This window comes from Orcinus orca, chromosome 7 (assembly GCF_937001465.1).
Source record: "Orcinus orca chromosome 7, mOrcOrc1.1, whole genome shotgun sequence".
Taxonomy (NCBI): Eukaryota; Metazoa; Chordata; class Mammalia; order Artiodactyla; family Delphinidae; genus Orcinus; species Orcinus orca.
The window spans coordinates 49,020,066-49,046,689 of NC_064565.1; the positions used below are offsets into that span (position 1 = coordinate 49,020,066).

Here is a 26,624-nt window from a genome sequence, read left to right on the forward strand (position 1 = left end):
ATACCTTTCCACCTCGAATTTCAGCTTTATTTAGATATGACTGAAATAAAATTGTAAGATATTTAAAGTTTACATCATAGTGATTTGATATACATATATATTGTGAACCAATCTGTATAAGTTTTATTGCCTTATTGCATTAGCAAGGAGTTCCAGTACAATGTTGAAAAGGAGTGGTGCGAGGGAGACATCCTTGCCTCCTACCTGATTTTAGTGGGAAAGCTTCAAGTTTTTCACCATTAAGTATGACGTTAGTTGTAGGGTTTTTGTAGATAGTCTTTATCAAGCTGAGAACGTCCCCCTCTATTCCTAGTTTGCTGAGAGTTTTTATCACAAATGGGTATTGAATTTTGTCAAATGTTTTTTCGACATCTATTGACATGATCATGTGTTTTTTCTTTATCAGTTTCTTTATCTGTTGATGTGATGTATTGCATTAATTGATTTTTAAACGTTGAAACAGCTGTACATACCTGAGATAAATCCCACTGGGTATGATATATAATTCTTTTTATACTTTTGCAAATTTGGTTTGTTAATATTTTGTTGAGAATTGTTGCACATATGTTCTTAAGTGATATTGGTCTCTGGTTTCATTTTCTTGTAATGTCTTTGTCTGCTTTTGTAACCTGGCTAATGCTGGCCACACAGAGTAAGTTAAGATCATCCAAACAGAAAATAAATAAGGAAACAGAAGCTTTAAATGACACAATAGACCAGATAGATTTATGTGATATTTATAGGACATTCCATCCAAAACCAGCAGATTACACTTTCTTCTCAACTGCACACAGAACATTCTCCAGGACAGATCACATCTTGGGTCACAAATCAAGCCTCAGTAAATTTAAGAAAATTGAAATCATATCAAGCATCTTTTCTGACCACAACGCTATGAGATTAGAAATCAACTACAGGAAAAAAAACATAAAAAACACAAACACATGGAGGCTAAACAATACGTTACTAAATAACCAAGAGATCACTGAAGAAATCAAAGAGGAAATCAAAAAATACCTAGAGACGAATGACAATAAAAACACGACAATCCGAAACCTATGGGATGCAGTAAAAGCAGTTCTAAGAGGGAAGTTTATAGCTATACAAGCCTACCTCAAGAAACAAGAAAAATCTCAAATAAACAATCTAACCTTACACCTAAAGGAACTAGAGAAAGAAGAACAAACAAAACCCAAAGTTAGTAGAAGGAAAGAAATCATAAAGATCAGAGCAGAAATAAATGAAATAGAAACAAAGAAAACAATAGCAAAGATCAATAAAACTAAAAGCTGGTTCTTTGAGAAGATAAACAAAATTGATAAACCATTAGCCAGACTCATCAAGAAAAAGAGGGAGAGGACTCAAATCAATAAAATTAGGAATGAAAAAGAAGTTACAACAGACACCGCAGAAATACAAAGCATCCTAAGAGACTATTACAAGCAACTCTATGCCAATAAAATGGACAACCTGGAAGAAATGGACAAATTCTTAGAAAGGTATAACCTTCCAAGACTGAACCAGGAAGAAATAGAAAATATGAACAGACCAATCACAAGTAATGAAATTGAAACTGTGACTAAAAATCTTCCAACAAACAAAAGTCCAGGACCAGATGGCTTCACAGGTGAATTCTATCAAACATTTAGAGAGAGCTAACACCCATCCTTCTCAAACTCTTCCAAAAAATTGCAGAGGAAGGAACACTCCCAAACTCATTCTATGAGGCCAAAATCACCCTCATACCAAAACCAGAGAAAGACACTACAAAAAAAGAAAATTACAGACCAATATCACTGATGGATATAGATGCAAAAATCCTCAACAAAATACTAGCAAACAGAATCCAACAACACATTAAAAGGATCACACACCATGATCAGGTGGGATTTATCCCAGGGATGCAAGGATTCTTCAATATATGCAAATCAATCATTGTGATACACTGTATTAACAAATTGAAGAATAAAAACCATATGATCATCTCAGTAGATGCAGAAAAAGCTTTTGACAACATTCAACACCCATTTATGATAAAAACTCTCCAGAAAGTGGGCACAGAGGGAACCTACCTCAACATAATAAAGGCCATATATGACAAACACACAGCAAACATCATTCTCAATGGTGAAAAACTGAAAGCATTTCCTCTAAGATCAGGAAGAAGAAAAGGATGTCCACTCTCACCACTATTATTCAACACAGTTTTGGAAGTCCTAGCCACAGCAATCAGAGAAGAAAAAGAAATAAAAGGAATATAAATTGGAAAAGAAGAAGTAAAGGTGTCACTGTTTGCAGATGACATGATACTATACATAGAGAATCCTAAAGATGCCACCAGAAAACTACTAGAGCTAATCAATGAATTTGGTAAAGTAGCAGGATACAAAATTAATGCACAGAAATCTCTTGCATTCCTATACACTAATGATGAAATATCTGAAAGAGAAATTAAGGCAGCACTCCCATTTACCATTGCAACAAAAAGAATAAAATACCTAGGAAGACAAATGACCTGTTTGCAGAAAACTATAAGAGACTGATGAAAGAAATTAAAGATGATACCAACAGGTGGAGAGATATACCATGTTCTTGTATTGGAAGAATCAACATTGTGAAAATGACTATAATACCCAAAGCAATCTACAGATTCAATGCAATCCCTATCAAATGACAATGGCATTTTTTTACAGAACTAGAACAAAAAATCTGTCTGTATGGAGACACAAACGACCCCGAATAGCCAAAGCAGTCTTGAGGGAAAAAAATGGAGCTGGGGGAATCAGACTTCCTGACTTCAGACTATACTACAAAGCTACAGTAATCAAGAAAATATGGTACTGGCACAAAAACAGAAACATAGATCAATGGAAGAAGATAGAAAGCCCAGAGATAAACCCACGCACCTATGGTCAACTAATCTATGACAAAGGAGGCAAGGATATACAATGGAGAAAAGACAGTCTCTTCAATAAGTGGTGCTGGTAAAACTGGACAGCTACATGTAAAAGAATGAAATTAGAACACTCCCTAACACCATACACAAAAATAAACTCAAAATGGATTTGAGACCTAAATGTAAGAACGGACACTATAAAACTCTTAGAGGAAAACATAGGAAGAACACTCTTTGACATAAATCACAGCAAGATCTTTTTGATCCACCTCCTAGAGTAATGGAAATGAAAACAAAAATAAACAAATGGGACCTAATGAAACTTCAAAGCTTTTGCACAGCAAAGGAAACCATAAACAAGAGAAAAAGACAACCCTCAGAATGGGAGAAAATATTTGCAAATGAATCAACAGACAAAGAATTAACCTCCAAAATATATAAACAGCTCATGCAGCTAAATATTAGAAAAACAAACAACACAATCCAAAAATGGGCAGAAGACCTAAGTAGACATTTCTCCAAAGAAGACATACAGGTAACCAAGAAGCACATGAAAAGCTGCTCAACATCACTAATTATTAGAGAAATGCAAATCAAAACTACAATGAGGTATCACCTCACACCAGTTAGAATGGGCATCATCAGAAAATCTACAAACACCAAATGCTGGAGAGGGTGTGGAGAAAAGGGAACCCTCTTGCACTGTTGGTGGGAATGTAAATTGATACAGCCAATATGGAGAAGAGTATCGAGGTTCTTTAAAAAGGAACCCTATTCCTGGGGACCCAGGAATCCCACTACTGGGCATATACACAGAGAAAACCATAATTCAAAAAGACACATGCACCCCAATGTTCATTGCAGCACTATTTACAATAGCCAGGTCATGGAAGCAACCTAAATGCCCATCAACAGACGAATGGATAAAGATGTGGTATATATATACAATGGAATATTATTCAGCCATAAAAAGGAACGAAATTGGGTCATTTGTTGAGACGTGGATGGATATAGAGACTGTCATACACAGTGAAGTCAGAAAGAGAAAAACAAATATCGTATATTAACGCATATATGTGGAACCTAGATAAATGGTACAGATGAACAGGTTTGCAGGACAGAAATTGAGACAGAGATGTAGAGAACAAACTTATGGATACCAAGGGCGGAAGCGGTAGGGGGGTGGAGGTGGTGGTGTGATGAATTGGGCGATTGGGATTGACATGTATACACTGATGTGTATAAAATTGATGACTAATAAGAACCTGCTGTATAAAAAAGTAAATTAAAAAAAAGAAAAAATATAAATTTTAGGACGATTTGTTTTTAGGATGACCAACAGTCTGTGTTTGCCTGGGACTGTTCTAGTTTGAGCACTGAAAGTTATGAGTTTCAGTAAAATCCACAGTCCTTGACAAACTGAGACGATTGGTAAGTATATTTGTGATGTAGCAATAGATAATTAATACACTTATGCATATGCTATTTCTCATGGATGCAGGTGTATTTTCAAGATATATTCCTAGAAGTGGATTTTTTGAGGTCTAAGTGGTAAATTCATCTAGAATTCCAAATTCCCCTTTGTAGGGATTGTAACACTTCATACGCCCATCTGCAATATGAGAGTGCCTGTTTCTCTGTGGTCTCTTAAGTTTCTTCTAATTATCTTTTTTTGATAATTAAGTTAATTTAATATTTGATTATATGTGTAAGTGTAAGCTGACTCAAATTAGAATAAAGTAAAAAAAAAAAAGAAGTATTCCTTCTGTTTCTAGTCTCTGAAAGAGACTGTAGATAATTGGTTTAATTTCTTCTTAAATGTTTGGTAGAATTAACCAGTGAACCCATGTGGGCCTGATGCTTTCTGTTTTGGAATTGTTATGGATTATTGACTCAATTTCTTTAATAGATATAGGCCTATTCAGTTATCTATTTCTTTGTGTGTGAGTTTTGACAGATTGTGTCTTTAAAGGAATTGGTTCATTCCATCTAGGTCATCCAATTTGTGGGCACAGAGTTGTTTATAGTATTCCTTTACTATCCTTTCAATTCCCATGGAATCTGTAGTGATGTCCTCTCTTTCACATGTGATATTAGTAAATTGGGTCCTCTCTTTTTTTCCTAATTGGCCTGGCTAGAGACATCAATTTCATTGATTTCTGTCCTAGTTCTTATTATTTCTTTTTTTCTGCTTACTTTGAATTTAATTTGTTCTTTTTCTAGTTTCCTAAGGTGGAAATATTCATTTTAGATTTTTCTTCTTTTCTAATATTTGCTTTCAATGTGATAAACTTCCCTCTAAGCACTGTTTTCACTGCATCCCACAAATTTTAATAAGTTGTTTTCATTAAGTTTAAAATATTTCTAAATTTATTTTGAGATTTCTTCTTTGATCCATATATTATTTAGAAGTGTGTTGTTTAATCTCCATATATTTTGGGATCTTTTTTAGCTGTCTTTCTGTGATTGATTCCTAGTTTATTCCATTATGGTCTGAGACCACAGCACTGTATGATTTCTAGTCTTTTAAATCTGTTAAGGTGTGTTTTATATCCCAGAAAGTGGTTTATCTTGGTAAATGTTCCATTTAAGCTTGAGATAAATGTGAGTTCTGCTGTTTTGGATGAAGCAGTCTATCGATATCAATTATATCCAGTCGACTGAAGGTGTTGTTGAGTTCAAATAGTCCTTACTGATTTTCAGCCAGCTGGATTGTTCATTTCTGAGAGAGGGATGTGGAAGTCTCCAACTATAATAGTGAATTCATCTACTCTTCCCTGCAGTTCTATCAGCATTTGTCTCATGTTTGATGTTGTGTTAGTAGATGTATACACATTAAAAATTGTTATATCTTCTTGGAGAATTGAACCCTTTATCACTTACGTAAGCCTCTTCTTTATCACTGATAACTTTCCTTACTTTGAAATCTAGTTTGTCTGAAATTAAAATAGCTAACTGCTGCTTTCTTTCTTTTGATTAGTGTTAGCATGGTAACACTATTTTTCTCTAACCATTTACTTTTTTTTTTCTAACATCAACTCTTTATTGTATCAACACTAGCTGAATCAAATATCACAAAGTAAACACCAAAGCCTTCTCAAAAATCATATTTACACAATGTTTTACAATATATGGAAATGCTTATTCTACAGTAAGTTTTTAAATACTAAATTTGATCTGATGTCATATGTAAAAAAGTATGCATAGAAAAAAACTTTAACATATGTATATATGTGCATAGAAAAAAACAGAAGAAAATACACCGAAATGCTAGCAGTGGTTGTCTGGGTGGTGTGATGCCACCAGGCAGGCGGGCAGCCTCTTTATCTGGGAGCTGCATGGTGGGGGCCCTGCCACATCCTGCCCTGGATTTCTCTGCACAATCCGAGTGTTCTACCATGAGCATGCATTTTATCAGCAGAAATTCTTTTTAAAAATCACTGAAGATATGGGAATTCCCTGGCGGTCCAGAAGTTAGGACTCCTCGCTTTCACTGCCCGGGGCCTGGGTTCAATCCCTGGTCGGGGAACTAAGATCCTGCAAGCCGCACAGTGTGGCCAATAAAAAAAAAAAATCACTGAAGATAGAAATCTGTTATCTTCAACCTCTGCCTTGGTTGGGATGGTTACACGTGTGTGGACATTGGTCATGACCCCTCAAACCACACACTTAAAGTCTGTGCATTTGTTATGTCAAGTACGCCTCAATTTTAAACTGTAGCAGGACAAAACCAGTCACTGTGGAGCAGGGCTGTTTCACATCCACTCACTTCTGAAGCAGAAGCCTTCCCCAACCGCGCCTGTTTCCCCTCCATCCTTACTTCAGGAAGCATCCCTGTTCTGAACAGGATTTGGGGTAACTTAGGAAACTGCTCTCAATACAGTATTTTAAAGTTGAAGAAATTGACAGGAAAGGGAATCAGTGGGACTATCGAGGTAGTAATGGGATAAGTTAGCACACAAAGAAAGCACAGTCATGTCACCACGGACAAAGTGGGGGCAGAGCAGGGCCCCTGTGGCCACAGGCCATCACAGGGCTGTGTGTCCCTTTCGGGCTACAGGCACAGGGTCACAATACCTTGGGGAGGAGCAGCCCAGCCTTCTCTGTCCTCCCTGATAGGTGTATCCATTTACTTTTAATCTATATGTTTCATTATCTTTAAAGTGGTTTCTTGTAGACAACTTATACTTGGGTCTTGTTTTTTGATCCACTGTGATGATCTGTCTTTTAATTGATGCATTTAGACCATTGACATTAAACATAGTCACTGATATATTTGGATTTATATCTACTGTATTTGTTACTGTTTTATATTTTTTGCCCTTGTTCTTTGTTCCTATTTTTGTCTTCCACTTTTTCTGCCTCTTGTGTTTTTTTTTAATTGAAGTATAGTTGATTTACAATATTGTGTTAGTTTCAGATGTACAGCAAAGTGATGATTCAGAGATACACATGCACACACACACACATACACTCTTTTCTAAAAATTCTTTTTCATTATAATTTATTACAAGATATTGAATATAGTTCCCTGTGCTATACAGTTAAATCTTGTTGTTTGTCTATTTTATATATGGTAGTGTGCATCTGTTAATTCCATACTCCCAATTTATTCCTCCCCGCCTTCCCCTTTGGTAACCATAAATATGTTTCCTATGCCTGTGAGTCTGTTTCTGTTTTGTAAATAAATTAATTTGTACTACTTTTTAGATTCCACATGTAAGTGATAGCATATAATATTTGTCTTTCTCTGTCTGACTTACTTCATTTAGTTTCACAATCTCTGTGTCCATCCATGTAGTTGCAATGGCATTATTTCACTCTTTTTTATGGCTGAGTAATATTTCACTCTCTCCCCACCCCATATATATATATATATATATATATATATATATATATATACACGCGCGCACACACACACACACACATAATCTCATCTTCTTTATCCATTCATCTGTTGATGGACACTTGGGTTGCTTCCATGTCTTGGCTATTGTAAATAGTGCTGCTATGAACATTGGGATGTATGAATCTTCTCCAATTCGAGTTTTCACCCTTTCTGAATATATGCCCAGGAATGGGACTGCTGGATCATATGGCAACTCTATTTTTAGTTTTATAAGGAGCCTCCAGATTGTTTTCCATAGTGGCTGTATCAATTTACATTCCCACCAACAGTGCAAGAGGGTTCCCTTTTCTCCACACCCTCTCCAGCATTTAGTGTTTGTAGATTTTCTGATGATGCCCATTCTAAGTGGTGTGAGGTGATACCTCATTGTAGTTTTGATTTGCATTTCTCTAATAATTTGTGATGTTGAGCAGCTTTTCATGTGCTTCTTGGCCATCTGTATGTCTTCTTTGGAGAAATGTCTATTTAGGTCTTCTGCCCATATTTTTATTGTGTTTTTTCTCTGTCAATGAGTTGTATGAGCTGTTTGTATATTTTGGAAATTAAGCCCTTGTTGGTCGCATTGTTTGCAAACATTTTCTCCCAGTCTACTGGCTGTCTTTTTGTTTTGTTTATGGTTTCCTTTGCTGTGCAAAAGCTTCTAAGTTTGATTAGGTCTTCTTCGTCTATTTTTGTTCTTATTTCTATTGCTTTGGGAGACAGACCTAAGAAAACATTGCTACGATTTATGTCAGAGACTGTTTTGCCTATGTTCTCTTCTAGGAGTTTTATGGTGACATGTCTTATATTTAAGTCTTTAAGCCTTTTGAGTTTATTTTTGTGCATGTTGTGAGGGAGTGTTCTAACTTCACTGATTTACATGCAGCTGTCCTGCTTTCCCAACACTACTTGCTGAAGAGACTGTCTTTTCTCCACTGTATATTCTTGCCTCCTTTGTTCAAGAGTAATTGACTGTAAATGTGTGGGTTTATTTCTGGGCTCTCTTTTCTGTTCCATTGATCTATATGCCTGTTTTTGTCCCAACACCACAGTGTTTTGATTACTGTAGCTTTGTAGTATTGTCTAAAGTCTGGAAGGGTTATGCCTCCAACTTTGTTCTTTTTCCTCAGGATTGCTTTGGCAATTCTGTCTTTTGTGGTTCCATATAAATTTTAGGACTATTTGTTCTAGTTCTGTGAAAAACGTTATGGGTAATTTGATAGGGATCGCATTAAACCTATAGATAGCTTTGGGTAGTATAGCCATTTTAATTCTATTAATTCTTCCAATCCAAGAGCATGGGCTATCTTTCCATTTCCTTGAACCCTCTTCAATTTCCTTTACCTATGTTTTATAGCTCTAAGCATATAAGTCTTTCACCTCCTTGGTTAGGTTTATTCCTAGTTTTTTTTTTTTTTTCGGTACGTGGGCCTCTCACTGCCGTGGCCTCTCCCGCTGCGGAGCACAGGCTCCGGACGCGCAGGCCCAGTGACCATGGCTCATGGGCCCAGCTGCCCCACGGCATGTGGGATCCTCCCGGATCGGGGCACAAACCTGTGTCCCCTGCATCAGCAGGCGGACTCTCAACCACTGCGCCACCAGGGAAGCCCTCCTAGGTATTTTTTAATGCAATTTAAAACAATTTTATTTAACTTTCCCTTTCTGATATTACATTGTTAGTGTAAAGAAATGCAACAGATTTCTGTATATTAATCTTGTATCCTGCTACCTTGCTTAATTCATTTATCAGTTCTAATAGTTTTCATGTGGAGTCTTCAGGGTTTTCTATACAGCATGTCATCTGCACATAGTGACAATTTTACTCTTCCCTTCTGATTTGGATGCTTTTTATTCCTTTTTCTTTCTTATTGCTGTGGCTAGGACTTCCAATACTATGTTGAATAGATGTGGTGAGAATGGGCATTCTTGTCTTGTTCCAGAATTTCATGGGAAGACTTTCAGCTTTTTGTTTAGTATTATGTTGGCTGTGGGTTTGTCATAAGTGGCTTTTATTATGTTGAGATATGTTCCCTCTATACCCAATTTGGCAAGAGTTTTTATCATGAATAAATGTTGATTTTTGTTGATGTTACTGTTGAATTTTATTAAATGATTTTCTGCATCTATTGAGAAGATCATGTGGTGTTTGTCTTTTCTTTTGTTAATGTGGTATATCAAATTGATTGATTTGCATATGCTAAACCATCTTTGTGACCCTGGAATGAAACCAGCTTGATCATGGTGCATGATCCTTTTTATTTATTGTTGGATTCAGTTTGCTAAAATTATGTTGAGGATTTTTGCGTCTACATTCACCAAAGATATTGGCTTGTAATTTTCTTTTTGGGTAGTGTCTTTGCCTGGTTTTGGTATCAGGGTGATGGTGGCTTCATAGAATGACTTTGGGAGTGTTCCCTCCTCTTCAATCTTTTGGAAGAGTTTGAGAGGAATAGGTACAAGTTCTTTGTTTATTTAGTGGAATTCCCCAGTGAAGCCATGCAGTCCTGGACTGTCATTTGAAGAAGTTTTTAAATTACAGATTCCATTTTACTTCTAGTATGGTCAGTTCAAATTATCTATTTCTTCTTGATTCAGTTTTGATAGGCTGTATGTTTCTAGAAACTTGTCCATTTCTTTTAGGTTATCCAATTTGTTGGCATATAACTGTTCACAGTATTCTCTTATCTGCCTCTTGTGGTTTTATTTTCTTTTTGTTATAAATACCTACAGAACTTAGCTTTATGGGTTTTTCTTCCTTTTTTTTCCTCTTATGGTTTTAAATGAGCATTTATATGATTCCACTTTCTCTCCTTTCTTAGTATATCAGTTACACTTCATTTTTTGCTTTTTAAAAAAAATATAATAGTGTTTATTTATTTTTACTTGTTGACAGTTTGCTTTATTTATTTATTTATTTTAGGGCTGTGTTGGGTCTTCGTTTCTGTGTGAGGGCTTTCTCCAGTTGTGGCAAGCGGGGGCCACTCTTCATTGTGGTGTGTGGGCCTCTCACTATCGTGGCCTCTCTTGTTGCAGAGCACAGGCTCCAAACGTGCAGGCTCAGTAATTGTGGCTCACGGGCCCAGCTGCTCCGCGGCATGTGGGATCTTCCCAGACCAGGGCTCGAACCCATGTCCCCTGCATTGGCAGGCAGATTCTCAACCACTGCGCCACCAGGGACGCCCCATTTTTTGCTTTTTTATTGGTTGTCCTAGAGTTTTCAATATACATTTACAATAGTCCAAATCCACTTTCAAATAACACTACACCACTTCTCATGTAGTATACCTCATAATAACAAAATAATTCTAATTTCTTCCTCCTATTCCTTATATTATTGCTGTTATTCATTTCACTTATATATGAGAATACTTAAGTATATATATATATACATAGTTGCATATAGTTTTGGTATTATTATTTTGAATAAACTACTGTTAGTTCAATTAAGAATAAGGAAGATAAAAGTTATTTTATCTTCACTTTTTCCTTCTTTTCATGTTCTTTTTTTTTTTTTTGGCGGTACGGGGGCCTTTCACTGTTGTGGCCTCTCCCGTTGCGGAGCACAGGCTCCGGACGCGCAGGCTCAGTGGCCATGGCTCACGGGCCCAGCCGCTCCACGGCATGTGGGATCTTCCCGGACTGGGGCACAAACCCATGTCCCCTGCATCGGCAGGTGGACTCTCAACCACTGCGCCACCAGGGAAGCCTGTTCTTCCTTTCTTTATGTAGGTCTGAGTTTCTGAACTACGTTAATTTCCTTCTCTGTAAAGAACTTAGTGTTTTGTGTTTTTTTTTGGCAAGGTAGGTCTACTGGCAACAAATTCTCTCAATTTTTGTTTGTCAATTTTCCCTTCAGTTTTGAAGGTAATTTCACATGATATAGAATTCTAGGTTGGAGGGTTTTTTTCTCCCAACAGTTTAAATATTTCAGTCCACGCTCTTCTTGTTTGCATGGTTTCTGAGGAGGTGTTGGATGTAATTCTTATTTTGTTCCTTTATAGGTAAGGTGTTTTTTAACTCTGTCTCCTTTCAGGATGTTTTTCTTTATCTTTGATTTTTTTTTATTTGAAAGTGATATGCTAAGGTATAGTTTTGGGGGACATTTACCCTGCTTGATGTTCTCTGAGCTCCCTGGATCTGTGGTTAGGTGTCTAACATTAATTTGGGGGAAATTCTCAGTCATTTTTGTTTCAAATAGTTCTGTTCCTTTCTTTCTTCTGATAGTAACATTACACTTATGTTAAACCTTTTCTAGTTGTCCCTCAGTCTTTGTGTAAGCAGATAGGGTGGAGGGTCCCTGGAAAAAGAGAACCAGGCATGGCTTTCTTGACATAAGGGAAGACATTTTTGGCCTAGGCCATTTTGTGATCTAATCCTGGCCACAGTGCTTGAACTTGAACAGGTCTCAGTAATTAATGATCTTAAGGGAACAAAAGAACGCAGGAACAAACAACTGTTATCAGGCAAGAGAAGTAACAATAGTAACAAAATAGTAACAAAAGAATATATAACTGCTGTAAAGAGTCCCAATTATGTTTCAATGGTAAAGGTTAGCCTAAAGTGCTCAACCACTAGATCAATTGGAACCTAAGGGATGATGATGCTGACCTTTTCTTTTAATAATATAATGTATATCTTATCCATTAGCATTTACTATTTTTATTAATAAACTTTTATTTTATTAAAATATTTTAGAAATATTGAGATAATATGACAATGTTCTTACTAGAAAAATATTGCCTCAAAAAGTCTTTATTTACTGCTGATTTTTTGTTTCTTCCTATGAAATTTATATAAAAGTGATGCTTTCATCTTTTCTAGATAGAGTTAAATAACATGTTCAAAAATCTTTCACATCTGGGGGACTCTACATTCTCTCTTTTTTTTAAATTTTTATTTTACATTGGAGTATAGTTGATTTACAGTGTGTTAGTTTCAAGTGTACAGCAAAGTAATTTAGTTATACATGTACAATATATCTATTCTTTTTCAGATTCTTTCTGACACTTGTGACTTCAATCAACTAAAGCTTAGACTCTGTCAACCTTTGCCTCAAATCTATGCTGAATTCTCCTGCTCAAGTCCCTGCATGAGTATGCATGTACCCTCAGCTTAAAAATTCCCCAATTTTGCTGTTGGGGAGATACTACTTTGGGAAAGATCTCCGGTGTTCTCCTTACTTGCTGCAAGTAATAAATCTTCACTCTCCCGATTTTTGCCTTGCTTGTTTCTTTTGGCTTGACACCCACCAAGAGGTGAACCCATTTTCAGGTAACACTTGGATATTCTGTTCTTTTTTTTCTTTTTAAGTCTTTGTTCTCTTTGATTTTTAGTTCTCAAGGGTTCTACTGATATATCCTCTACCTCAGATATTCTCTCCTCAGCCATATATCCAGACTATTAATAAATTCATGAAAGACATTCTTAATCTCTGTTACAGTGTTTTCTATTTCTAGCACTTCTTTTTGGTTCTTTCTTAGGATTTCCATGTCTCTTCTTACGCTGCCCACCTGTTTTTGCATGCTGTCTACTTTATCCATTAGAGTCTTTAGCATATTAATCATAGTTGTTTTAAATTCCTGTACTGATAATTCCAGCATCTCTGCTATGTCTGGTTCTGATGCTTGCTCTGTCTCTTCAAATTATGTTTTTCACCTTTTGGTATGCCTTGTAATTTTTTCTTGATAGCCAGACACAATATACTGAGTAAAAGGAACTGCCATAAATAGGCCTTTATTAATGTAGTGGTAAGGCATGGGGGGATGGGAAGCATTCTACAGTCCTATGGTTAGGTCTCAGTCTTTTAGTGAGCTTATGCCTCTGGACCATGAACTTCACAAGAGTTTCTTAGTTTTTTTCTATCCCCTTAGGTGGGACAAAATGGCTAGAGTTGGTTATTTCTCTTCCCAAGGTTACTTAGGCTCTGATAATACCTCAGCAGGTTAGGCTGTAATTAACTAGTTTCCCCTGAGGGCAGGGTTTGTTAAGAAGAGAATGCAAGAGGGAGGGGATATGGGGATATATGTATGCATATGGCTGATTCACTTTGTTATACAGCAGAAACTAATACAACATTGTAAAGCAATTATACTCCAATAAAGATGTTAAAAAAAAAAAGAAAGAATGGATACTTGTAAGAAAAAAAAAAAAGAGTAGAATGCTGTGGTGTATTTCAAAATGGTTCCTTTTCCTCTCTCCCTGCCAGAAACTTGATGGAACTTTTCTTTGATATTTATTGTGGAAATCTGGTTGAGCTCCTGGAGGTAAACCTCACAATACTGTGGGGCACCCCCTGTGACTGGGTCTCCCTGGAGTTTAAACTCTTAGAGTTGTCCACACTGAGCCTCCAGCAATTCATCAATTACAGTTCCGGTTTTCCTACCTGGCCCTGTTTCCTGTGGTGATTTGAGTTCTTGAGTCTCTCCTCCCATAAACCACAACTCCCTGTATTCAAATGCCTGTCTGTTTCTCCAGTCTTGGGGGTAGAGGTTTGCCTCTGTTCTTCCCTCTCTTATGGATCCATAAAGAGTTATTGATTTTTCAGTCTGTTCAGCTTTTTACTTGTTGTTAAGGTAGACGGAGGACTTCCAGGCTCCTTATGTGAAAGTGGAAACTGGAACAACTATTCCTTGATTTTTTTTTTTTTTTTTAAATTTTTTTTTTGCGGTACGCGGGCCTCTCACTGTTGTGGCCTTTCCCGTTGCGGAGCACAGGTTCCGGACGCGCAGGCTCAGCAGCCATGGGTCACGGGCCCAGCCGCTCCGCGGCATGTGGGATCTTCCCAGACCGGGGCACGAACCCATGTCCCCCTCATCGGCAGGCGGACTCTCAACCACTGCGCCACCAGGGAAGCCCTTCCTTGATTTTTAACGGAAATATATGGTCCCATTCTCAAGGACTGGAGACCTGAGTCATTTGTTTTTTTATAAATAAAGGTAATTAACTCATTCATCTGCAGGAGGTGATGGAATGCTAAGTTCTAATTTTTTTTTTAATTCAGAAAAAAGGGGAAATGTTTTCTTACTACTACTTAAAAAATTTTTAATAATTCTATCTGTATTCTAAAAATCAACTTCACATTCTATTTGTCTTAAAAGGAATTTTTTTCATCTACCTTATATTAATAATTTTTGTTCATTTCTTTTCCATGACACATTCTTTTCTTGCATAAAATAAGTTAGGAATGGGACTTCCCTGGTGGTCCAGTGGTTAAGAATCTGCGTTCCAGTGCAGTGGATGCAGGTTCAATCCCTCGTTGAGGAACTAAGATCCCACATGCTGCGGGGTAACTAAGCCTGTGTGCTGCAAATATTGAGCCCACACACTCTAGCGTCCATGCACCACAACTAGAGAGCCCACGTGTGGCAACTACTGAGCCCATGTGCTCTGGAGCCCACCTGCCACATCTGGAGAGCTCATGCACTGTGACTACTGAGCCCATGCGCTCTAGAGCCTGCGTGCCACAACTAGAGAGAAGCCTGCACACTGCAACAAGAGATCCTGCGTGCTGCAATGAAGATCCTGCGTGCCACAACTAAGACCTGACACAGCCAAATTAAAAAAAAGTAATAGTAAGTTAGGAGTATTGCAAAGATAGTCTGTGCCAATTTTGCTGTGAACAAAGCTTAAATTCCAAATGTGGTTCTGATAGCAAGAAAAATCTAAATAGGGCAATACTTCTATCAATGTCTAAGAGTTGCTTTTCTCCTACTTTGGTTCATTTAGAAGTTTTGTAGTAATATTTACTTCTTTGTATACATTCTTCTTTCAACAAAGAGAAGAAATGGTAATAGTTTCTATGTGGCTTTCTTCCAAGCACAGGTAAGACTAAATAAATAAATTTAACATTAAATTCTTTCCCCAAACTTTTTAGATACATATTTTCATCTACTCAATTAATTTTTAATGCTGTACTTTGATTAATATCTTATTTCTTCAGATAAAAAGTTATTAATAAGGCCTATTAAAATCCTGATATACAACTTCACAAAAATAATTGTATTTTAGAAGTATTCTAGCAATCTGTATTACTATGACTAGTAATAAAATTAAGGTATCAGAAAAGCATTTGATTATCAAACAACCTAAGGAAGTAAAGTCTAACAAAATGGTAATATCAATTTATTTATAAGAATGTTAAAAGACATAAAGGAAACCAAATATTCATTAAATTTATATTTTCATTCAAATCCCATGACACTAATATGCAAACACATGCCCAAAACTTTCAATTCAAGTAACTATTTGAGATAAAGTTCATAAGATTTAAAAATATCTTACTAAATGGACTTGAAAACAATGAAACAATCACTTTCCTGAGAAAAGCCTTCCCACAAATTTAGGCAAAATTAACAGTATGCAAACAAAACAAAAAAAGTACTGAATTAATATCTTCTAAAAACTGAATTAAAATATAATTAATTAAAGTACAGAGTTCTTAGCTTTGAAGAGAATATTCAAACCACAACAAAAATCAACAAACACCACCATGTTTGTGTGATGTGCTAAAGCTAAGAATTACAAACATTAAACCTACATGAAAGATTTAAAGCACATCACCATTTTCATACCTTTTATGATGACATAACAGAGAAAATGTAGGATTTCTTCTATATTGTCCATGGTACAAATAGCCAACTTATCAAGAGTGACTAAGGCTCCATGGTAGAAAACTTAGGTTGGACTCTGGGATAGAGAACAGGGTGATTTAAGAAACTGAATAGTATGTATGTGCGTAGGTATATCGTTTTTTTAAAATTATTATGATATACAAAAGTATTGATGAGATGTTTTTAGATAACTGAAGTATATTCAATGGCTTTAGCAAACTGCTGAGAAAAGGAAACAAGAATAGTGGGAAAAGAAATTAAGATAATTCTTAGGCAGTTTGGTAGTATAACATGCACTGTATAATGCAAAGCTGGTTAAGTATATTGGGTGAGTCTGAAGGAAATAGTTACCATTCCTTATAATTGAATAGGTAGGTGACAGAAATGCAGAACAGTATTGATATATGAAAAAGATTCAAAAGGGAGCAAAACAATATTTAGAACTATAAACTATAGTTCTAAATAGTTCTGTTTAGTTTATAGTTTATAGTTCTGAATAGTTCTGTTTTCAAAATAGAAAATCCAGAAATAAATCCAGTAGAAATCTGAAAAGTCAATGTATAACAAAAGTAGTCTTTCTAATCACAAAGAATAGATTATTTAAGGAATGCTACTGGCAAAACTGGCTATCCATTGAGAAGAAAATAAAATTAGATCCTATTATCTTATTCCATATACAAACATTGATTTGAGTTTAATTAAACATAGTCTAGAAAAATCTAGGATATTACATGATACAATATAGGGATAGGTAATACTTTTTTTTTTTTTTTTTTTTTTTTGCGGTACACGGGCCTCTCACTGTTGTGGCCTCTCCCATTGTGGAGCACAGGCTCCGGACGCGCAGGCTCAGCAGCCATGGCTCACGGGCCCAGCCGCTCTGCGGCACGTGGGATCCTCCCGGACCGGGGCACGAACCCGTGTCCCCTGCATCGGCAGGCGGACTCTCAACCACTGCGCCACCAGGGAAGCCCGGTAATACTTTTTAAGCTAAGATACAAACCCCAAAATTATAAAAGAAATCACAGACACATTTTACCATATGAACATATCTATAGCAAAAGATAATAAATGGCAAGTCAACAGACACATGATAGAGTTGAAAAAAACACTGTGAAGGAAGGACAGAGTAGCAATATCTATGACATCAAAAAAGAAAGGATAGGACTTCCCTGGTGGCACAGTGGTTAAGAATCTGCCTGCCAATGCAGGGGAAACAGGTTCGAGCCCTGGTCTGGGAAGATCCCACATGCTACAGAGCAACTAAGCCCATGCACCACAACTACTGAGCCTGTGCTCTAGAGCCTGCGAGCCATAACTACTGAGCCCATGTGCCACAACTACTGAAGCCCTCACGCCTAGAGCCTGTGCTCCACAACAAGAGAAGCCACAACAGTGAGAAGCCTGTGCACCGCAATGAAGAGTAGCCCCCACTCATTGCAACTAGAGAAAGCCCGGGCACAGCAACGAAGACCCAACACAGCCAAAAATAAATAAAGAAAGAAATTTATTTTAAAAAAAGAAACAAAAGGATAAACAATCAATATAAATAGGGATTTAGAGAAAAAGGTACTTTTGATTGAAAAATTAAGATGAATATGCACATTGAAATTTGATGCTGTTTTATAAAATAAATGGTAAAAAAAAATTCTATATGAGTATTTCTCTGTGTGTGTGTGTGTTAAATAACTATTCCTTCAACATTGTATAACTGCAGAAAAAAATGCAGAAGGATACTCACTAATATTTCAAGAATGTTTATGGAGCAGTAAATATGGGTAAGAGAGCCAAATTAAAAAGGAAATTATAAGGGAAGAAAAGAGAAAAAAAAGAAAAGAAAAAGGGGGAAAAAAAGCAAAAGAACCATCCTGTACTAAAATAGCTAGTATGTACGATGTAATCACATACCTACATTGTTATAAAATTGTACACAAATGTAGACATGAAAAAAAATTAAGATTAAAAAGGACGTTGCAACCAAACTTGCCAGAGGGCATATCCAAGGAATTCATATCAGTATTTAGATGCTCTTCTGCTTGCATTCTCACAAAATATAGTCCAAAGTGACCATGGAGGCCGAGCATAGTCCTTGATTATTATCAATCTGAAGTTGTTATGTATGTGTTTGGCTTGACAGCATTAAAGGAACAGGGGTCACTTCAATCTGGTTTTATGGTTTATTCCAGAGGTCAACAAACTTTCTATGAAAAAAACAAATAGTAAATATATTTTAGGCTTTCTGGGCCATATCATCTCTATCACAGCTACTCATCTCTGCCGCTGTAGGCAAAAGCAGTCATAGACTTCGATGGTTAATTTTGTGGTTAAATTGGGGAGGCCAGAGTATTGAGTTATTTAATCATATGCTAATTTAGGCATTGTAGTGAAGATATTTTGTATAGTAATTGTAGATAGATAGATAGATAGGTAGACAGGTAGATAGATAGTTAGGTATCACATACTATTGGTTCTGTTTCTGTGGAGAACCCTGACATACACAGATAAGACTACATAAATTAAAAAAAAGACTACATAAATTAATGGACCCGGCTGTGTTCCAATAAAACTATTTACAGTAACAGGTAGTGGATCACATTTGGCCTTGTACCATAGTTTTCCAACCTTTAGTACTATCGATAATAAAAGATAGTTGCTTTTATTAAAAACTCCATGTTTCAGGCAGTGTGAAAGGTGTTTCACACATGGATTCCAAGTGCTCCATAAGCTGAGAATTGTTCCTGACCAGGCCAGATGTTCTGGAGCAGCAATGTGATCTGGAATGATTTTTCTAGAACCAGTGAGATCTAGACCATAGCTTAAGCGTAAGAAAGAGTTTCTCAGAGAAGGCTTCAAGATGGTATTCTTTTTACTTGTTTTTATATTGTTTTACCTATTGGCTTTAGGGATTGAAAGTTATTGCTTCTAATCCAACAGAAGTGAACCAACAGCATGTCTTGGATGCTCACTTATTAAATGGGGTACCTTTCAATTGAACTTGATAAGGGGAAAATTAAAATTCACTAAATCAGGGGTTTATTATTTTTGGTAAAAAGAATTTTTTACATCAAAGATTTAAAGCAAAGGACCTTTAAAGTAACATATTCCTTTGAAGACAGAGTCTTCAATCTATAGCTATTTTTCAATAATAAGTACCATACACTTAAAGTTATCTATAACTTTAAATAGTAGAGCCTCAGTTTGGTTTATGCCACAAGGTTCCCTTCTCCAGAGATTAATAAAACTCCCATTTAAGAAGAATTGGCATCCTTTGTTTTCAACTTAGGGGCCCCCAATAAGCACTCTTATTTCATCCCAGGTATTACCTTCTGTTCCTCAAAAGTTTAAGAAATAACCTACATTTAAATTAATTTGATTTTCAGAAAGCAAATATAATCACATCTTTTCACGATCACATCATTTATGCAAAGTGGAGAATATCTATAAAATTACCCTTACCATAGAGAAGCTTCTTGGAAGGTAAGGTTGTAAATGGTAAAATGTGGGGAAAACAGGAACTTTGAAATTCAATATCTGAAAGAGAATTCTAACCTATCAAGTAGCTGAAGAAATACTTAAGCATAAGAGTAAAGGGTTGTTATGATCATGGTCAAATGACAGACAAATTTATAAAGTAAAAGGGGATAAATTAATAATAGTAAAGAAGACCTTAATTTAGAGAAGTCAAGTTCGGAAATGGAAACTAATGGGTTGGTGTGGCAAGTGGTGAACAAAGATATTTAGATACAAAAAAGTATGTCAGAGTTGGTCATAAGCATAAAAAGTTCAGCAAAGGAAGGTCAAGTGGGGGAACTCTGTGCAAAAAAAGGCAACTGCGGGGTCTAAATTGGTCAGAACAGTTCTAATTTCAAATAAGTTGCCATCAAATCATTGGTCCTGATTTTAAGTTCAGAAAATATAGTCACTATCATACCTATTTGTATCTACAATCTGTTATCAAACTGTCTTTAACGTAGAAAATCTTAATAATTATTTGCTGATAATGATAATTATCTGGAAACTCAAATCAGAGAAAGGACATTTAAAAACAATATCAACTAATAATTCTTAAAAAAAATACTTATTAGTGGTCTTTATTTACTAGCATCAACAAGAAACTGATTTGGAAGTTCTGTTTAGCATAGGAAATTGGTGCCACACTCACCTCTGCTGATATTATCAGCGTTGGGTGGGGATGAAGCGACAATCTGCCAAAATCTGAACCATCCTTACCAGGTTTGGGGTTTCTGTAGAGAAGTCACCTCTATCAAGTCTGACTGCCATAGCTCAGGAAAATAGTGCAGTCATTCCTCCTAGCGTACAATGTACTTCAGAAGAAGATGTTTAAGGGACCTGTGTAATAAGCCCCAGGAAGATAATATTAGTAGTGGTTTAGACGAGGAATGTAATAGCTAACAATTATGGAATGCTTATTATGTTCCAGGAACTGATGCATTATCTCATTTAATCCTTTCAACAACCTTGTGGGTTATGGGTATTCTTATTAACTCCATTTTACAGGAAACCTGGGCTTGGCAAGGTTAAAGAATTGCTCAAGACAACAAAGGTAGTAAGAGGCTGGGCTGGGATTTGAACCCATGCAGTCTGATGCTTCAGGGTGTGTATACCCATAACCACAATGCTACAGGTACACTCAAACAGGCTGGGGGGAAAATAACAGTTTTCTATACATGGTAAATTAATTTTCTCAAACTTAATCTCTGTTCACTTTATCCCACACCAGATGGTTAATCTTCAACTCACATTTTTAAAAGTTATACTGGCATTTATGTGCCAACTTTAAATAATAATGATCTTTAGTATTTTACAATTTACAATAGTGAAGCATGGACAGTCTGTTAGTCCCCAAGACAGAGCGAAATAGAGATGATACTGATGGTGCACACTCTCCAAGTGAAATGACAAAGAAATACACATAAACTTCATACTTCATTTATTGAAATTATTTGGATCCAATGAATTGCTTAAACAACCCAATAAAACAGGTCAGTCTACAAATCAAGTGTCATCAGTATGCCTCCAAGTTTCAATAACTTATCTTCACCGGTGAAGAACTTATATGTTTGATACATTATTCAAAACCCACATATCACCTAAATCCACAGAAACTGTGGCTTTTTCCTCTAACCTACTCCCTTTTATTCATTAGTATTCACTTACATCTTCGTTCACCACATTTATGGCTCTTTGAAGGTTTCGTTTCATTCTCATCAGACCATTTACCTCACAATTTTCCTCCCTGTTTCTAAATGGATGCATTTTTACTGGAAAATCTGTAGCTACACTACCAAAGATTAGTATCACGATTTAAAAGACATGACTGCAAAAGTACACCACCACCAACACCGAATTACCGCAAGGAACGAAAGGTCCCAGACAAATGAGCTCCAGCCTTTAAAGAGGACAGCTCGCTGCCACCACCTAGGGCGGGCAGGGAATAGGAGGAGGGGAGGTCGGAAAGGCAGTGTTTGATTCAAGTCAATAAACGTTCACTGCGCCACTCACCAAGCGCCAAAAAAAAAAAAAAAGATGGGCGGTATTTCGAGCAGTGGGCCTTGCAGGTTTGCCGGAGAGGGCAAGAGACTGTGGCGCGGACTTGGACGCTGGGGAGCGGCAGGGCTGGATCTGAGCCCTTCACCAGGCAGGCGACGGCGGCCAACCAGGGCCGGGCCTCCAGCGCCCCGCTCCCGCGGCCCGCACACTCGCCGGCCCAGCCACCAGCCCGATGGCCGACCAGCCGCAGCCGCTTACCGGTGGCGCCTCGCTGCCTCCCCGGAGGCAGCCCTCCAACGGTTGTCGCAGTCAGAGCACCACCCCGCGGTGGGGTACGTCGAGCCCGCCCGCAGCTCTCGGATCCGCTCAGCTCCACCACTCTCGCGAGAGGTCGGGGGAGGCCGCGAAGTGGAGGAAGGAGAAGGGAGGGGCATTTAACGGTGGTGGCTGGTTCTGCGCCGGATCCGGGAGTCGGGCGGACGCCATTGTGATTCGGGGCCGACTCTTCTGCCTCTGTTAGAGGCCTCGAACTCCGAGGAGGAAGGCGGCGGTGTGATCGCTGGAAGCGGGACGGGCCCTGTTCAGTGCCAGCTCTGGAGCAGGGGTAATAAGCTGCGGAGTTCGGGCTTCTCCCTCTCGGGGAGGGGGTTGTAAAGGCCGCGGGTGGGGGAGGGGAGGAAACGAAGTGCTAGCCTGGGGACGCCGAGGCCGCCTCCTTCCTCTCAGAATCGGGGCGGAGGAGCTTGATCCGGGACCGCGGGTACTAAGGGGAACCGGACACAGGCCTCCTCTGCCGGCGGCCTTTCGTCCCGTGTTGGAGTTTGTGACGGTTGGAGGGGGCAGGCTGTGCGTCTTCGTTGTGGACGTGCGGCGGGCGAGGGCAAGGGGCTTGAGCCCTGTTTTGGCCTTTGGCTACCTCCTCCTCGACGGGGGTGAGGACGGTCCTCCGGGGCGGGCCGGGAGTGTCACGAGTGAGGTATTTAAGGAGCGAGGTGTTGAAGACAGGGAGGCTTAGGGCTCTGCCAACCCAGGTTCGAATTGAAGGGACTTTGCCAGCCCCTTAGATGGGATAAAGGTTTGCTCATTGATCGTCCCAGATCTTGAGTATCGTGATACTTTGGGATTCCTTTTGTATTGTGGTAAGTTATATGTTATTCAAATTGAACTAGGTGGTGGTATGTATAAAAACGGACCTGTTGGCGTAAGAAGTGAAATATGGAAGGCGCTAGTAGTTGAATACAGCACTCCCTCATTTTGTTGAAACTGCGTAGAGAAGATGAATGTGTACACACAGCAAAAATACTACAATTCTTTTTTCCTACGAACAGATGTAAATATATGGGGAACATCTCTGTCTTGGTAGTACATTGATCACGACCGTTGTCGTTTGGCGCTATTAAGAGCAAAGGTGCCAAGTGAAATTGAGTAATTTTTTTTCGGTTTTGTAGGATGTTTTAGGTTTTGTTTTTTCTTTAATAAAATAATTTTAAAATTTCCCCTTTTCTTTCTCTCATCTGTTCGTTTCTGTCTAGGACTAAGAGATAAGGTTAAAGATGAATTTTTGATTTAAAATCAAACGGTATACTGTTGTTAAAAAGGCAGTCACACACTAACTAGATTTTTTCTTTTCCGTGAGATAAAATTGTGTTTCAGAAATGGGGTCAGTATTTGATTTACAGCTCTACAGCATTTTGTGAAACAGCAGTGGCGTAGGAGGCATTAGAGGCCGCTCTGGGTTTGAGTCTTGATTTCGCCATAATTATTTAACCTCTTCCTAGAGTTGAAATGAGGATTAAATTAGATGAAGTAGTGTGCAGCAGTCAGCACGCTGGGGGACATAATACTTGCAGAATGAGCTTTGGATGAATGTAAGCAGTTGGAAATGATACTAAGTCCAGTTGTTTATATTCATGCATTCTTCAAATTTTACTCTCCCTGTAATATGTCCCTCACAGAGTACTGATTGCTTCTCAACACACACAATAATATACACTTATATAAGTTCTGTACTACAAATGTTTTTAGATAAGAACATTTTACAGCTCTTCTTTTGCCCTAAATTATACCACAGATACCAGCATGGTCGGTAAGCATAGTCCTGAGTTTTTTTCTGAAGTTGCGTGCTGGGTCAAATGTCATGAATAAGAATGGTTAAAAATTCCTGCTTATTTAAGTACAGGCAATTTCTGTTTCTGTCACATTGGTAAGAGAGCTTAATTTCCCAGGTAAAGCGCAAAGATGCCCCTATATAGACATGCACATATGTTCTATGTGAAGGTGTCAGATAATCAGGTTGAACATAAAAAGACATCCATGGCCCCAGTTTTTAACCAGCTACATATCCATTTCACACAGCTGTTCATCTGGTATATGTTCAAGAGTTGCCCGCTTAATTTTAGGAAAATAATTGTAATGGTGTAAAACTATCAAATAATGTAAAATTTTTTGAAAGTTTGTTATTTGTTGTATTTTAGCTACTAGATTAGGGCTTCACATTACAAGAAGGAGGTTGACACAGCTTCTACCTTCCACAACTCACAATTTAATCATCAGACTAATGTATAAACAACAACTGCTATTATCTTAGTTTAAGTATTGATATATGGTAGTATTGTGAGAGCACAGAGAAGAGGTGTTTGATCTTGGGGGAAATTTTTACAGGAAGTATTACTTGAACTGAGATGTGAAGGATGATTAGGAGTTTGATAAGGAAACTGAAAGTCATGGTATCATGGTTTGTTTTAGGAATATACAGTTTGTTTCCCATAGCTGAAACAATTGAATGGAGGGTTAGAGCATGACATGAAAGACCTTCAGTACTGTTTTTGAAAGTTAGTGCTCTATGCTGTTGGGAATAAAGAGCTGTTGTGTCCCTAAGCCAAATAAAAAATGATTTTAAATTATCTATGCTGATACATCCTTCTGTTACTACAGATAATTAAGTGCTAGTAATAAAGAACAGTGGGGAATGCATAAGTGAAATGCACAAGGTTGTATCAAACCTCATTTTTAACCAACAAATTAAACTTAACTAATGAACGTTTTAGCTGTTAAATAACTTAATCAACAACTGATCACATTAGTGTAATTACAGTTTAAAACTGAGTAAAGATTTTGAGTTCTTACTAAGATCTACTTGAATTCACTAAAGCAGAATTATAGTGAAATAATTTATCTTCTCACAATTATTATTTTGCAGAAGTTCGATTTTTAATACACTTGCTAATCATAAGATGAACACAGAAATGGGGAGCAGGATAAAATTATAATTTGAGAGTTGGCTGCGTTTTACTTTTCATGATCTTAATTTTTAACTTTTCTTCTCTGGTCCAAACTCATGTGGTGAAAACTGGTTTTTCTTGTTCTCAAATGTATTTCTCTGGCTCTACTGGTTAGACTAGATAAGTTGAACACCTGGTTTTAAAATTACCTACTGTCATATACCCACTTTTGTCAATAACTTTAAGAAGGCATATTTTGAACCTTAAAAGTTAGTTTTCATCTCTTCATTATGATCATTGCACTTCAGTGTAACGTGTTTCCCACTTTCAGAATAACTCTAAAATGGTTTCCAGTTATGGAATGAAGATTGAAACTTGACACAGATTAAGTACACTTCAAAGGAGGACAGATTACTTCAAAGTATTCTAACGTAGACTTAACATCATAGTCCTGTTTTTCATGGAGATGTTGAACTTTTTTCTAGTTATTGATAGTATTTTTTAAGACCTGGCTGTATCTTTACGTGTTAAATATTTGTCAGCTAAAAATCAAGACATTTTTTTAAAGACCCCACAAGTTCTGTGCTTTAGAAGTGCTTTCCTTATGTGACTACCTTTAGTTTTCATGTCTCCATGTTCACTAGGATCAATAAAACACTAGGATTTCCCATTAAGAAAAAAAAATTTTTTTCCCAGAAGCAGATTTTTTAAACAAAAGGATATACCAAATAGAGGTAAATAAAGGAATTGTAACTGTGTTTATATTTCTGGAAGATTATTGGCTATTGAAATACATTGGTATTTTCTATGATAACTGTGGTCTTAATGCCATGAATTTATTGTACAGTAATGTTGTGCTTTTGGTAATTCAGTAACTGTAACTCCCCTGGATATTAAAGACGAAGTCTAAGTTAGACCCTGAAATCGAATCAGATTTTTCATAAGACCGGATGCATAATGATAATTGTAGGAAAGTAAAAGGAATAAGTTACAAAGCTTTACTTTATTGCTACGTAATGCAGCACCTCAAAACCGTGTGGATTAAAACTACTGTTTACAGTGTTTTTACAGTTCTCTGTGCCTGTTGGGTAGTTCTGGTTTCCCCTGGGTTCACTCATGTATCAGTTATTCAGCTGAAGGATTTCTCAGGCTGGCACGTCCAAAATGGCATCACTCACATTTCTGGCACTTGGTGTTGGTTAAACATGGAGGCTTTGCTTAGTGTGGTCTTTTATGACATGGGGGTCCCAAGACAGCATTCCAGGAGAGTGAAAGTGGAAGCTATAAGACTTCTTACAGCCTTGGAAATCATATGTCATAGTATATTCTTAGTCAAAGTAAGTCTCACAAGGTGGCCCACACTCAGGGGGTGGGGAAATAGATTCCACCTCCTCTCAGGCAGACCAGCTAGAGGACAATGCAAAAGGGTCTGGGTATTCAGCTGGGAGGGATTTATAGCCATACTTTGTAATTACCACAGGTTGCTTAGAATATTTTAA

General features: G+C 37.4%; 2 protein-coding genes across 29 annotated transcripts in view; one reads left to right on the plus strand and one right to left on the minus strand.

The window, feature by feature from the left end:
- The window catches only part of BAZ2B (bromodomain adjacent to zinc finger domain 2B), a 398,760-nt gene extending 376,460 nt beyond the window's left edge, over window positions 1-22,300 (minus strand). For 16 of the 19 annotated variants that reach the window (XR_007478277.1, XM_049712002.1, XM_049712014.1 and 13 more), the window contains exons 1-2: window positions 21,917-22,043; window positions 20,556-20,743 (exon numbers count right to left, since the gene is read on the minus strand). The gene's annotated coding sequence lies outside the window, so the exon portion shown is untranslated. Of the gene's footprint in view, window positions 1-20,555; window positions 20,744-21,916; window positions 22,044-22,162 lie in introns of those variants that run through there. The other 3 variants (XM_049712004.1, XM_049712003.1, XM_033421795.2) reach the window with 2 other exon arrangements.
- A 50-nt stretch (window positions 22,301-22,350) lies between these two features.
- The window catches only part of MARCHF7 (membrane associated ring-CH-type finger 7), a 48,764-nt gene continuing 44,490 nt past the window's right edge, over window positions 22,351-26,624 (plus strand). For 8 of the 10 annotated variants that reach the window (XR_004481538.2, XR_004481540.2, XR_004481539.2 and 5 more), the window contains exon 1: window positions 22,352-22,508. The gene's annotated coding sequence lies outside the window, so the exon portion shown is untranslated. Of the gene's footprint in view, window positions 22,509-22,655; window positions 23,044-26,624 lie in introns of those variants that run through there. The other 2 variants (XR_007478278.1, XM_033421819.2) reach the window with 2 other exon arrangements.